We start from the raw sequence: 16042 nt of genomic DNA on the forward strand, positions 1-16042 counted from the left end.
AGAAAATGTTCCAGTGGCATTCCTAATGATGAAGAGGGTGGGAAGGAGGGACGGAGGGGTAGTGCAAAGTTAGGGCACAGATACTACCAATTGGCACGGGCTTCAAATTTAAAAGTATTTTTTTAGGACAATAACTGCATCATCTGCCGAACGGACCCCAGGACAGATCTTGAATTAAAAGCAGCTATCCGAAGGTACAAGTGGTTTGGGGGGGTCAAATTGTGGGTACAGAGTCGCTTTAAGGCCCAGGCAGCAGGGGCGTAAATGAACGCCCATGGTCATTATGGGGTTAAAGAACGTACAAAATAGAAGGCTAAACATCATACTTCAGAGACATGTCAGACACTTTAGACATTTATACCAAAATTTTAAAGGAAAACACCACTGACCCAAAGCAAGGAAGTCAAATAGAAAATGACCTGGAATCTGTAGCTGCCCTACCCTAAATCCCTTTAACCTGCCGGCACACCCACACCCTCGCACACTCCTGTATTGTAGAAGGACTAATTAGACTCCACTAAGAGATTAAATCACCGACCAAAGTTCATCTAGAAAACGTAGATAATACCCCTGGGGTCTTTATTATTAACCATTTCTACCATGAACAGAATTAGTTCAGTGCAATCATCTGAGGGCAAAGCCACATATAGCAGCAGCAACACTGTACAATTTGTCACTGTATCTGACTGTTATGGGACGTGTTTGGCAGCACTACAGTGTGCCACCAACTTGCCATACCTTTCGGTGCATTCTCACATACCTGAAGCCCACTGGAGTTCACCAGTAGCCACACAATGCTCTCATAGCAACATGGAGGTTTACCAACAATAACTAAAATAAACAGGCAGCATAGGATTTCTATGAACTTTCTGTGACTCTATACACCATTCACACCACTATCAAAGCAAAGCAGTGATAAGCAGAAACAAACAGGAATAGCACTCAGCTCATTCAATTTAGTGACTGTGGATAGGAACGATGAAAAGGTGTATTTATGCAAGTTGGCATTGCCAGTATCGGGCATCAGGGGGTACAAGCCCTGGGGTTTCACATTCTTTAGGGTCCTATTCCATGGGCCGAGGAGGGCCCGATCAACGATGTAAACGAGCAGCGATCTGCTAGATCGCCGCTCGTTTACTGGGCCTATTCCACGGCCCGATGATCGTTGAGCGAGGACTGCAAGGACATCGTTACCAATGTCCTTGCAGCTCTTGCAGCAATACATTACCTGGCTGCAGGGCTTGTCCTCCGCTCCGCTTCCTCCCCGGGTCCCCCGCGCGCTATCTTCTGAATGGCTAGTCAGCTGACAGGCCACGCTCAGCCAATTACAGGCCACGGCGGTCCCGGCCTGTGATTGGCTGAGCGCTCCGTCAGCTGACCGGCCATTCTGATGATAGAGCACGCGGGACTTGGGGAGGAAGACAGCGCGGAGAAGAAGCCCTGCAGCCAGGTAATGTATGATGCTGCTGCTGCTTCTTCTCAAATCGTCGGTCGCCCGCTGTGCACCGCTATTCAACTGTAGCGATGCGCGGTGGGGGAACGATGATTTTAGGTCTGGCCCTAAATGAACGATCAGCCGATGACACGATCATCGGCTGATCGTTCTCTCTATTCCACCGAGCGATAATCGGCCAAATCAGCCCAAATGGGGCCGATCCGGCCGATTATCGTTACTGTGGAATAGGGCCCTTAAAGCGACTCTGTACCCACAATCTGACCCCCCCAAACCACTTACACCTTCAGATAGCTGCTTTTAATCCAAGATTTTAACGATCCAGTGTGAATGTTCAGTATTCACACAGCTAATGAATAGGAGACAATCTGCCTGGGGCTTTCCTAATGATGAGGAGGGTGGGGAGGAGGGACAGAGAGGTTGTGCCAGCCTAATGCATAGACATTGTAAGCCACTCCCATTGGGCACAGGGCTGCCAGTTTAAAAGTTGTTTTTTAGGACAATAACTGCCTCACCTGCCAAGCGGACCCCAGGACAGCAGCTATCTGAAGGTACAAGCGGTTTGGGGGGTCAGATTGTGGGTACAGTCACTTTAATCACATGATTTGTAATACATGCCTTTTGGAAATCTCCACTCCAAAGCAAGCAAAAAAATACATAAAAGTTGCTGGGTTTTTGGAATTTAAGCCACAGATTTAGACTTTAAAGTGAATGTACCACCAGGTAAATCACTTTGGGTTTTTTACATTAACAGACTGCATTTGTTTTTTGAACCGCCGGCCAGTCATATCCCATCTCCCTTGTGATGCGGCTCCATTAAATCTAATGGAGCCATGTCACAAAGGGAAGGGTTGCGGTAACATTGGGGGCCGGCAGGTATGCCCAGTGCTCTGGAACCGGCTGGTGGTTCAAGAAAAAGAAAAAAAAAAAAAAAAAAAAAAAGAAGGACCGTGCCATCGGCATCCCTGCAACGGTCTTTTTTTGTACAAAAAAACAAAGCAATGTACCTGGTTCACTTTCAACAAGTTATTTTAGGGTACAAACACACGCAGCAGATATGCAGCAAATTTGATGCTGTGTTCAGTTATTTAGATCTAATCTGCTGCGTATCGCAGCAGTAAATACGCAGCGTATATGCCGTGTGTGTTTGTACCCTAAGGGTATAAACCCACACACCGTATACGCAGCGTATTTACTGCTGCGATACGCAGCAGATCAGATCTAAATAACTGAACACAGCATCAAATCTGCACCATCAAATCTGCTGCGTATTTGTTGCGTATACGGTGTGCGGGTTTGTACCCTAAGGGTATATTCACACGAACGGGCTCGCAGTGAGATTCTCGCTGCGAGCCCGGCAGGTCCTGGCAGTTCCCATACACTACATACTTGCTGCGGCGTCCTGCTCTCCCGTCCGGCCAATTAGTGTGTTGCCCAGCCGCAGCCACTGATTGGCCGGACGGGAGAGCAGGACGCCGGGACCCCGTGCAGCAAGGACAGGTAAAGTATGCTTACAGTGGGGGAGCCGGGCGGGAGCAGAAGGGGTTAAGGGCGGCAGAATTACATACTTGCTGCGGTCGTTTAGACCGCAGCAAGTATGTAGTGTATGGGAACTGCCAGGACCTGCCGGGCTCGCAGCGAGAATCTCGCTGCGAGCCCGTTCGTGTGAATATACCCTTAGGGTACAAACCCACTTGACGTATTTGCTGCATGAATCAGTCTTAAAAATAAGCAGGCAAAACGCAGGTTGGCTTTATACAATTGTTCTGCGTTACAATACGCAATTGCGTATTTTTGAAGCATGAAGCTTGTTGTTAGCAAAGCATCAGTTAACAACCTGTGCGAAAAACTCATGTAGCTTCATGCTTCAAAAATACGCAATTGCGTATTTTAACGCAGAACAATTGTATAAAGCCAACCTGCGTTTTGCTTGCTTATTTTTAAGACTGATTCATGCAGCAAATACGTCAAGTGGGTTTGTACCCTTATACTCAAAATAACGGCATGTTTTGAGTACCAAACAACAGCCTTGGTTTAGCATGTGCCAACAGATATCATTGCAATAACTGACATTGGAACATTGTTCTCATTTAATCCCGCTGCGAGTACGTAATCACATTGACACTGACAGAAGAGGTATCCTCAGCGATTTCACTGCGAACTCGCAGCGTGAAATCTGCTGCGGAAACGTTACGTGTGAAGCTACCCTAAAAATTAACCTATCCTACAGAAAAACTTTTGAAATGTCAAAAGTTTTGATTGCCAATCAGGAGAACGAGCCGGGGGAAGTCTGCGCTGCAGCTAGGTCCGCTCCCCATTCTGTGTCAGCGATATCAGTCGGGCTCCACAGACTTACATAGACACTCAGTCGGAGCCCAACTGATCATGTGAAAGAGCAAGGAGAGGATTGCACTTGGCGTGTCTTCCCCCACCTTATGAGGACACCTTAACATGATGACATGGTACACTCTGTTTCATCAAATGGTTTGCTAAAATCCAAATTTGTAGAGCAGGTTTTTGTCGTGTGTACGGCATGGAGGACAATGTACAGTAAACACTTGCAACTGTAGGTTGCTGTTGCACTTTTTGTTTTTTTATGTCTCTATGACATGTCAAAAGGTTTTCCAAACGATGGATACACTTTTCTGGATCCACAATTAAAAGGTGATTTTAATACAAAGGACGGTAAGAGAAGAAAAAAAAAAAAAAAAAAGGTACGAAGTTAGGTCAATAGGAAACTTCTGTGCTAATATCTGCAGCAGGAGCAGTATGTCACGCCGCATACCGCCAGTGAGAGTATGTTATTTCTTTTATCCTCCCATTCCCCGGCACTTGTGAAAAAAAAGAGGTCTGCCTGGATTTCTCCCAGGGAGACTATGATTTGAAGGGAGCGGCAAGATACGCTGCAAAAATCCTGCTGGCGGGCTGTCAGTTCGGGCACGCGCAGTAGACTGATCTCTTCCGGCTCTGCATTTCCCTGCATTAATGGTGTAATTACACAGACAGATTTACATCATACGCCATGGTGCTTATTCAAGTAAAAAGTGACCTTTTATCATCTGCAGATTGTGCTAAGTGCACGTGACTTCACAGCAACTGCTCCACTTAGTCCCACCCCTCTGTGACATCACTGCACGGAGGCTACAATCAGTGTGTTGCCCTGCCGCTGCCACTGATTGGCCGGGCAGGAGAGCAGGACGCCGGGACCCCGTGGAGCGAGGAGGTAATGTATACAGAGCTGAGCGGGAGGCGGCCGGCATCAGACATACACGCAGCGGTCGTTCAGACCGCTGCGTGTATGTACTGACAGTGATCTGCCAGGACCTAGCCGACTTGCAGCGTTATTAACGCTGCAAGTCAGTAGGTGTGAAGGCACCCTAAAAGTGTTTTGTGTGTGGTATAAATAACCGTACTCACAGCACTCACACTGACAGCCGCTCCCTGTGTACTTCATAGAACTAAAATCAGGCTCCCCTCCTCCAGGCTGTGCTGTCCTGCTCTGTGGTGAGTCTGACCATAAGTAGGCCAACATGGAGGAGCATGTGATCATGCCCCGCCACCGGTGTCCACCATAGGCATATACAGGTTCAGTGGTGGACACTGGGGGGCAGAGCATGGTCCATGTCGGCCATCTTATGGACTGCCTCACCACAGAGCAGGAAAGCTCAGCATAAAGGAGGGAAGTCTGATTTTAGTTATATGAGGCACAGCTGCTGTCAGTATTTACAGTGAATACACTGAATGTGAATTTTACGATTAAATGACAACTCCCGCAACTCCAGTGCGCTTGCGCACCGGCAGCCTTTTCATTGGCTGGAGCGCATCACATGGCTTCCAGCAAGCACAGCCAATCAGGGCTGAGCAAGCTGGAAGCCATGTGATGCGCTCCAGCCAATGAAAAGGCTGCTGGTGCGCATGTGCACCAGCAGCCTTTTCTCTCCCATTCACTTTCAATGAAGACGCCGAGGAGGAAGAAGACCCGGACCGCCCCCCGGCTCTGACGTAGTCGTCACCAGATGCCGCCCGGGAGAAGAGGACCGTGACGACCGTAATAGGTAATGTATACATTCTTTAACTTCTGGGGGGGGGGGGGGGGGTCGGGGGTCGCAAAGTGGGGGAAGGGGGCCAGACCGGGTATTTAACCACATTACTAAGTTATATAACTTTGTAATGTGTGTTAAATAAGCCAAAAGAATTTTTTGTGGGAGTTGTCCTTTAAGTGGCCAACCCCTCTAAAAATCTTAAGATAGCTCTGTGAGCATCAAATTAGTGAAATTCAGCTTCTTTTGGATTGGATGGGGTTTTTTTTTCAAAGGAAGGCAAGCCAATACCCTGAAACACTTGAAATTCTGTAATAACATTGGGCAGGAAGGAAGGGGTAGTGCGGCGTTTAAATTTCATTCACTAAATAACACACACTACAAAGTTATACAACTTTGTAATGTGTGTTATTTTAGTGAATGGCCCCCTTCCCCATGTCCCCGCCCCCGGACCCCCGGAAGTGTGGTGCATTATACTTACATATTCGCTGTCGTCCCGGCTGCCGCCATCTTCAGGAGCCCGGCCAGACCGCTCCAGCCGTGTCTCAGGCTGCCTTCACACGTACCGTATCGCTGAGTTTTTAATGCTGCGTTTTTGGTGCGATTTTTACATGCGCGTTTTGATTTTTACATGATTTTCATGTGAAAATTAAAACGCGCATGTAAAAAAATCGCACCAAAAACGCAGTGATACGGTACATGTGAAGCTACCCTCATGCTGGCCCCCCTCTGCCGCGTCATCAGCTGCGATTGGCTGAGCATAGTTATGGGGGGGGGGGGTGTAAAGGGGGGGACGGACGGGGCCAGACAGCTTATTAACACACATTGCAAGGTTATATAACATATAACTTATGTGTAATGTGTGTTAATTAAGCAGAAAAAGAAAAACCCCACACTACCCCTTTAATTCCTTAAAGAAACTAGTGATCCGACTGTCCAGTTTCTTAAAAGAAACTAAGAAAATCATTTCTTCCTTTGCCACCCTAGGTAATCCCATCATGTTTTAAAAAGTGTAAGAAACAAAAGAACTGCATATTCTTGGTATCCTTGGTTCTGTAGAAGTCTAGTTTTTTATAAGCGTTTGTAAATTTTAATGGACAGGAAACTGACTTTCTTTGTTCCGAGATCAGCAAACATCATGCACTGAACCCTTTCTCATGAACCATCCATTGTACTCCCCACAGCTCACAATAGTTCTTGCAAATATTCAAATAAGAATTATTTCACCAGGATTACGCTACTACCTTATCCAGCGAGAGAGAATGACCCCAGCGCAACTTCACCAACTTCATAAATGCAGACACTGAAGTAGCAAAGAACACAAGAATACGCAAGACCCTCGCTTGGCCCCTACACAAGGGAAGGCCATGATGTGCTCTAGTGACAAACACGCACAAAGGTTAGGCACTTGGGAAAGTCATGAGACTGCATGCAGGAGATGGTCATGGCACAGTATGACAGAAAAGACTGCAACCCCAATGGCAATATTAGTACAGAGCAGCACATTTTGGAGAGTTTGGGAGCTCCAGGTTAGGACTAAAGCCGACAGCATATCCCGAAGAGGAGGTGCTGGTGGGAGAATATGGGCCCGGCTATAAAATCAATTAACAGCTTATTGGAGAAGAACCACAGATGTCCAATAAGCAAAAGTAGAAAGTGTACATGGCGGACAGTCAAAATACCGGCCCATTAGTGGCCAAAGAAAAAAAAAAAAATGTTCTCAGAGTAGCTTGCCTCCATTAAGCCCTTTAATTCCTATGTAACACCAGAAGGTATAACAATGATTTTAAGGGGTGTTTTTTTTCATAATGAAGTCATTTATTGGTGTTTATACATACAGGTCCTTTAAATCCATTTCAAAATAAAATCAACCCTAAAAATAAAATTGCAAATGTAAAATATTAAAAGGGGTATTCCATTCAAACATAACTTTTGATATGTTGCTGCCCATAGTGAGACTAACAATTCCATACTTATCTATTCAGTCTCCTCCTCCCAGTTCTCAATTGCCACTTTCTGTTGAAAACACAAAAATCTGTGTGAGCCTCTCCCCTTGTCTTCCCCTCCTCCCTTCTGAGACAGCTGATGTAAACAAGTCCCTGACTGTCTGTATCTGCAACTTTGCAGCTTCTTTGTAATGCCGAAAAGGTTAATCACAATGAGCAACTTAACCTCAGAATAATGCTCCCAGCATTGCAAAGAAGCTACAAAGTTGCAGATACAGTCAGTCAATCAGCTGTCTCAGAAGGGAGGAAGGAGGAGGGGGAGAGGCGCTCACACACAGATTTTTGTGCTTTCAGCAGAAAGCGGCAGCTCAGAATTGGGGGAAGGAGACTGAATTTTTAGTCTCACCATGGGCAGCAACATATAAAAAGTTATGTTTGAGTGAAATACCCCTTTAACCCCTTAGTGATGCCAACACGCCTTTCTACGGTAGACACTAATAGACTATTCCGAATGAAAATCTTTTTATGGCGTGGTTGGAATAAAGTAATGGGGGATCCTCCTATCCAGTAAGTTTAACCTATTGCATGCCATAGTCAAATCACAATCACAGCGTGTAACAGATTGGCTGGTGTCACTTACACCATTTGCAGTCCAGCTATGTCATACAATGGTAACCCATCAGCAGCCAGGGGACCAAAACTTTTGAGAGTCAAAAGTTGTTTTTTTCGGGGGGGTTTTCGAAGCAAAGTTTAACATGAAAGAAAGATGGATTTGGCACACAAAATATAAAAAAATTCTTTATTCCTTCAAACAGGTAACATGGAGTGGACAAATGTAATCAGGCAACAGCTGTTTTGAGTTTGTTATGCTTTTTCACAGCCCTCTGATTCTAATCAGTAAAAGAAATTTAGGGGACACATTCCCTTTAAACCCTTCAAGACCAAGATGCACAGATGTCCGGGTCAAATTAGTACAATGTTCCTCCCCGCCTTCTAAGAGCCATATCGCTTTTATTTTTCCATGTACAGGGCTGGTTCGGGAGTCATTTTTTGCACCATGATCTCTAGTTTTCATTAATATCATATTGGTGTAACAAAAAAGGTTATGATCACTTTTTATTATTTTTTCACGGGAACAGTAATTTTATATTTTAATAGATTGGACAGTTCTGCATGCTACGATGTGTATTTTTTTTTATATATTTTTATTTATATAATGGGCAAGGGGGTATATTAAACTTTTATTGGGGGGTGTTATAAGGTTTTTTTTAATACTTTTAAAAACCTTTTTTTAATTACTTTAAAAAAAAACAAACACAACAACTTATATTTCATAGTAAAACATGCAATAATTAGATTGCATATACTGATCTATGCTATGCCATAGCATACCATAGATCAGGGTTATCGGCGATCTATGCACAGAACCTGTCTGAGAGCAGACTCTATCCATAGATGGCCGATCTGACAGGACGTAGGTAAGTGGATTACCCCCGCCAGTCGGTACAAGCAATCGGGACACGCTGCGGGGGTCCCGATTACTCAGTGACAGGAGCTTGTCCTGTCACTGAGTACCTTAAACGCTACGATCGCTGTAGTATGCGGCATTTAAGAGGTAGTGACAAGCAGCTGCAGGATCGCAGATGCCTGTCATTACCCTTGGCTTCAGGGACACTAATGTGTGCGGGACCGCTCTCACTGCAGCACACACATCAAACCCCTCTGACACGCAGGAACTAATATATACATTCCTACTGCACTGGTTATGTGCAGTAGGAACGTATATGTACGTATTACTGAAGTGAAGGGGTTAAAGTCTATGTCTATGCCACATAAAACAAATAAATATTACTAATCAAGTCAATTTTTAATATACAATAATTACACTTTGATTTCCACAGAAACTGTTCTAAGAACTGGTTCGTGCTCGATGTGGTGTCTGCTTGCTGATTATTTCCTATACCAAGCAGTTAAACCAGCTTGGTACAATAATAGAGGAAGGAAATAATTGAAGCAAAGTATTTATGAAGATAGTGACATTGTATGCACATCCAGTCTTTAGACTAGGACATAAGTATGTCTGCTATTATACGTCTGCTGTGGTTTTGTGGTGTCATCTATCAGGACTTCCCATCATCCAAATAAAGTCTGGTGTGAGGCATCACAGGTTCCACTCCACAGGCGCCTTAACAGTCAGAAAAATAATCTCTATAAATTTCCTACTGTGGTGAGGTTGAGATATGTATATCCTATGTATAACGCTTACTTAGACTGTGTATACGCTGCTAATAAAAGAACATGGCAGCAAGTGTGGACAGAAAGTAGCACAAGGCTCAAACTTCATAAAAGTAACTTTAGGCTGGTTTCACACAAGGCGTTTTATTTCTAAAAAAAAAAAAAAATTTAAATGGGTGATGCATGGTGTTCTGTTTTAGAAATAATGCCACGTCTAGACGGGCTAGGCTTCTTTTCCCCAAGCAGAAAAAGACACTGAGCAATCTTCCTTTATGTTTTTCATGTGTCGGTTCCACTCTTGGTAAAAACTCTGAACAAAATGAGGATCACAGGGGTCTCTCCAAAGTATTTCTGGCAAAGTAAAAATACTCCTCAAAGCATATTTAAGGTGCCTTCACATGTACTGTATCACAGCAAATTTTACACTGCGATTCTCTGTACTGTTAAGGCCCTATTACACAAAGCGATTAACGGCCGTATTGAGCAGATACTAGTTTAGTGTAATAGAAGACAATAGAAGCATGAAGTCGGCTGATCATTGTCTTTCAACAGGCTGAAGCGGCAACAATCAGCCTCTTAATCTGCTTCCTTGCCCCGTGTAACAGGAGCGGCAGCAGTAGACCACCGCTGTCTCCTATGGGCTTCACAGATATTCTAGCAGTCACCCAGGCAGCCACCCCCCCCCCCCCCACCCCACCTGATTCTTACCAGCTCCTCGCAGAACTCAGAGTGTGAACATACCCCCGGTGCCAGGGTGACAGGCTCCCGACCCCTCGCTAGAGCATCTTATACATACCTGATCCCGCCGGGTCCCGCTTCTTGAGACGGTCGGGTGACGGAGATGAGTCCAACACTCAGAGAATGACTGGTGAGTCCGACGCTCCGTCATATTCTATGAGCGTTGGACTCATCTCAGGAGCGCGCGCGCCGGGCTTCGGGCGCTGACATCTCTGTCACCTGACCGTCTCAAGAAGCAGGACCCGGCGGGATCAGGTACGCATAAGGTGCTCTAGCAGGGGGTCGGGAGCCTGCACCCCGGCACAGGGGGTGACAGGTTCCCTTTAATGAGTTTCTATCCAAGGAGGAGTATGAAATGTGCAGCAACACAAACACAGTGTCGCTATCTATACAGGGATACCATTACTATAACTATCTTTCATGTACGGTATTAATAGCAAATTTGGGCGATGTTAAATATATCTTAGGCTATATTTCCTTCTATATTTTGGTCAGTATTTTTTGATACCTAAATCAGCAGTGGAAATGACAGGGCAAAGTTATAATGGAAAGATCTACAAAGCTTCTGTGTCTTTAAATCACTCCTAGACTTGGTTGGATTTACAAGTTCAATGTTTATTCTGTGAAGCATGGACGATACGGACTGTGAATCCCAATACGGGACTGTTTTCCCACCCTGCAAGATACATAGATATCATACTGGGAGCAGGGAAACTGTGTGAATCTCTGCAGTGTTGTAATGACAGAGCCACAGGGTCCATTTTAATACTTTCTTTCACCCCGCTGAGTATGTAAAAGTCAGCCCCCCTTAAGCCCCCGCGGCCCGGAACATACATTACCGGTCCACGCTCTGACTTGCTTCAGAGTCTGGACGTTCTGCTCAGCCAATCACTGGCTGCGTCGGGGCAGTGCACTGATTTGCAGTCTAGACATCCTGCTCAGCCAAAGACTGCAAAAACGCAGTGTGACCCCAGTCTAAGTGCACACCTCACCAGGCCCGAACCTGCATATGCACCGATTATTGATTGATATTTGAAATGTTTACACCAGATTGTAATCTACTGAGTGTGATATAAAGGCCCTATTCCACAGAACGATTATCAGCCGTATACGGTCGATAATCGTCCCGTGGAATAGAAGGCAATGATCAGCCAACATCGTTCATGTCGGCTGATCCTTGCAGTTGTTTGTGTTTCAAACATGTTAAAAAACAACGACTGATAGCAGCGATCTGCTGCAGTCGCTCCGTGGAACAGGCCACTCCCGCACTCACAGGCTCGCTGCTGCCGCGTGTATTAGCGGTAGCAGCGAGGAGCAAACGAGCAATAACAGTGCTCATTTACTTCTCACAGTCGGCCAGTGGAATAGGGGCTTAAGGCACTCGGACATGTACTCTGTTCACTGCTTGAGAAAGGTTATTACCAAAACCTTGCATGATGGAATAAAGGGCTGTTATTTTTGCACACTACCCAAAGGTGCTTTCGTGGGGAGATTCTTGGATTTATCATGTCTGAACATAGCCTTACAGTTACCACTATACAGTGATGAAATATTGCCTCCGTACTGCTACTAAACAAAGCAACCTATACACAGAAATAGATTACCAATGACACCACATAATGCTTACATAATACCGCCACACCTTGACCGCTATCACTACCAAGATATTACAGTACAGTTACAACCACTGACTCATAGGGGTGTCAATGTCGGTTACCTTCCCTTTTCTTTTCCATTAGGCAAAGGCAGGCGTCTTAAGGTGCCTTTACACAGAGAGATCTGACAGATCTTTGAAGCCAAAGCCATAAACAGGGAACAGGTCATAAAGGAATGACTGAGAATTCTCACCTTTTCAAATCCATTCCTGGCTTTGGCTTCAAAAATCTGAAGATAAATCTCTCTGTGTAAAGGCACCCTTAGGGTCCTATTCCACGGGCCGAGGAGGGCCAGATCAACTATGTAAACGAGCAGCGATCTGCTAGATCACCGCTTGTTTACTGGGCTTATTCCACGGCCCGATGATCGTTGAGCGAGGGCTGCAAGGACATCGTTACCGATGTCCTTGCAGCATCATACATTACCTGTCCAGGCTTCTTCTCCGCGCGGTCTTCATCCCCGGGTCCTGCGCACTCTATCTTCAGAATGGCTGGTCAGCTGACAGGCCACACTCAGCCAATCACAGGCCGCGGCGGTCCCGGCCTGTGATTGGCTGAGCGCTCCGTCAGCTGACCGGTCATTCTGAAGATAGAGCACGGGGTACACGGGGATGAAGACAGCGCGGAGAAGAAGCCTGGACAGGTAATGTATGCTGCTGCTGCTTGTCAAATCGTCGGTCGCCCGCCGCGCACCGCTATTCAACCGTAGGGATGCGCGGTGGGGGAACGATGATTTTAGGTCTGGCCCTAAATGAACGATCAGCCGATGACACTATCATCGGCTGATCGTTCTCTCTATTTCACCGAACGATAATCGCCCGGATCCGGCCGATTATCGTTACTGTGGAATAGGGCCCTTAGGCTCTGCACTTTTTGAACAACTATATTGTCCAAACTAATAATGCCCCCCATGTTGTCCCAAACAGCAGGGTGAGGGCACAAGATGTAGATAGGTGCGCTACTTAGGTAACTCAAGTTGAAACACATTTCCCCAGTAGGTAGTTTTTCCCATTACAAAGTCATCTAAGGTTACTATTCCGCAGATTCACAGTTCTCATAGTAAAGAAAGCTTAACATCCCCCAACACATACCCTGATTGGAGACTGCCTAAATTATAAAGAGCCACACAATATGCCTTTAGCGTCTAGCAGCACACGTCCAAAGCATCACATCATGTTAAAGATATAAAGCAACTGAAGTGGCACATAAGTGTTTTACCCCAACTGTGTCTAAGATCATGTACTTTTCATTTCGGCCACTAGACCTAATAAACTGTTAATTCCTATTCTGTAAGATCCCTTTCCAGTAGTCTCCTTCTTACCATCACAGACGGGGGGAACAATACTCCTTCAACATACAACATTCAACATACACAACTCAGTCACCTTAAGACCAATGGCCAAAAGATTGCGGCTATATGCTGATTTGTAAGCTTTTATTAACAGTGGAATAAAAGTTATATTTTATGATTCTCCACTGCCTTGCACTCGGCTGGAATTTAGATGGCGTTTAGTGATGAAGTGGAGGATCACACCAAGAATGGAGTAGCATGAATTGTATCATTTTGTGTAACCAAACAATTATATCAAAATAACATACAATGGTCATCCTGGAACCGATTAACATTTTGGGGGAGATTTATGAAAGGATGTAAATATACACCTGGTGTAAACTGCCCACAGCAGCCAATCACAGCTCAGCTTTCAGCTCTGGTAAAATTTAAGAGGAGCTGTGATTGGTTGCTGTGGGCAGTTTACACCAGGTGTATATTTATACCCTTTCATAAATCTCCCCCTTTATGTTTAGGGATCACTGTACAATGAAAAGCGACACCACACACACATCACATTGCCGACCATTCATTGGATTCTCCATCAGCAATCTGACCTAATGGGGAGCCCAATGTTCTAACTGATTGAACTGGACTGCCTTTGGTTCATTTTCTGAACATAATTTACATTTTGTATGTGGCCTACTATCATTTCTGAGTTCCATAAAGAAAAAGTCACAATTGAACAGAACCAAGCAGACCACTGCTGTAAAGCGTATGCCTAAATGCTGTTAAAAGCAGCTCAGGCAAGATGGCTGCCCCCATAATGTAAAGAAAATAGAGAAAACAGAAAAAAACTAAATCATGTTTCACTACCTGGCTCTAATTGGTAAAGAATACATCGAGGCGATAGATTTACTTCAAGCCAAAACAAGAACTGGATACAAACAGCAGCAATATTAGGGAGGTACTACACACTGTGTATAGAGGACATGGTAGAATAAATGCAAGTGAAGGGAATCGGAGCACATTCACACTGCAGATCACCTCAAGCTCAACCTAAACCTGTAATTATGATGGATGGGGTTCTGGAAAATCTTACGCTGTGTTTACACTGACAGATTTTTAAAGCCAAAGCCAGGATCAGATTATAAGAACAGGTCATAAAGGAAAGACTGAGAGTTCTCCTCTTTTCAAATCGAATTCTGGCTTTGGCTTCAAAAATCTGTCAGATAATCTGTCCGTATAAACACACTTTTACTCTTAAACAGAATTTAGGACTGGAAAAACATCTTTACAGGTTTTTAACTGCAATGAGTAAATACAAAACCAGAAATATATTTAAAAAGAGGAGACGTCTGAGTCTTTCCTTTATACACATCCCCCATTTATGGTCCACTCCTTTGTATTCATTAATTGTAATGAAAAACCTGAATGTGTGAACACACCCCTGTGCTTTCATAGTACTTCTCTGTATGGATAACTGATACACTTGGGGTTCCCAAAGACCTGCAGTCACCCTGCATGGGAACACCAGATGCAAAAAGCTGGAAGTGTTGCCGCCTCCATCACATTCATCGCTCTATAGATCTTCCCACACAAGACTGTGGCCTAGATACTCAAAAAGGTGTAAAATACTGGAGTAACCTGGCGAGAGCAACCAATCAGAGCTCAGCTTTCATTATCACAGAGCTTGGAGCTGAGCTGTGATTGGCTGCTGTGAGCAGGTTACATCTGTGGGTCTCTGTCTCCTCAGCCCTCAGGACTATGCCAGACTGACTGCAGGGATACAAGAGACAGCATGGGGAGGTGTATGCGCTCCCCCAGGCTCCTGTGCATCCACCACACTCTCCATGTAATCTTTTCCACTGTAACTAAAACTTTTTCCTGCCACTAATAACCGCAGACAAAGCCCCGAGCGGAGCGCCCCCGTGTGTACGGAGCTCTATGCCCGAGCTACAGGTGGGGTGACAGGAAGATGTGACACCCGTGTAACTTCCACCCCCGCCCCCAGCCACACACCTGTTGTATCAGGGAGACCTACGTGCCGAGCCGGCCACACCCAGGGACACGGCCGTCCTCCCCGCACAGGGCGCCCCTCACAGCACCTCAGCCCCCGGTACCTCACACATCACTGAGGCTCTCGGGTCTCTCAGCAGACACTTCTGTGCCCCGCCTCCCGCCACTGCCCTTCATCACCGGACAACACCCGGTCACCTATAACCCGGCACCGCACCGGACTCCAGCACGACTTTCCCCCAAGTCATCCCCGTCTCACCTTCCCCGCGATCAGCAGCTCCCCGATCCTCGTCCCGCAGGAGGCGCCTGGGCCGCAGCCGCTTCCTGGTTCCCTCCACCGGGGGCCGGCTAATTACATATTCATGACATCCTAACAGCAGCCGACCAATAGCAAGGCAGACATCCTGCCTCCCAAGCCACGCCCCCGGACACAGCTGACGTCGCAGCCTCACGCCCGGCCCTTCTTCTCATGAATAATGTAATAGTTGGGTTTTATTGATTCCTCCGCGCACCTGGCTTACCTGGGTCGCAATACGTAATGGAACCGCCCGTAACATTACGCAGTGTGGAAAAGAAATCCCTCTAAGCAGTGCATAGTGAGCCTGCTCTGGGTGCAGCACACCTATGTAGGAGCCGCCTGCTCCCCGGAGACGGTGTCTGGTACTCTCCTGCTTCCATCACTACCA

At 45.9% G+C, this 16042-nt stretch overlaps 1 protein-coding gene across 3 annotated transcripts in view; it reads right to left on the bottom strand.

The window, feature by feature from the left end:
- The window catches only part of LLGL2 (LLGL scribble cell polarity complex component 2), a 79012-nt gene extending 63260 nt beyond the window's left edge, over positions 1 to 15752 (bottom strand). The window contains exon 1 of one of the 3 annotated variants that reach the window (XM_069951525.1): positions 15616 to 15752. The gene's annotated coding sequence lies outside the window, so the exon portion shown is untranslated. Of the gene's footprint in view, positions 1 to 15359; positions 15457 to 15554; positions 15585 to 15615 lie in introns of those variants that run through there. The other 2 variants (XM_069951527.1, XM_069951526.1) reach the window with 2 other exon arrangements.
- Positions 15753 to 16042: the final 290 nt, after the last annotated feature.

Source organism: Dendropsophus ebraccatus, chromosome 14 (genome assembly GCF_027789765.1).
Source record: "Dendropsophus ebraccatus isolate aDenEbr1 chromosome 14, aDenEbr1.pat, whole genome shotgun sequence".
NCBI classification, from domain to species: domain Eukaryota; kingdom Metazoa; phylum Chordata; class Amphibia; order Anura; family Hylidae; genus Dendropsophus; species Dendropsophus ebraccatus.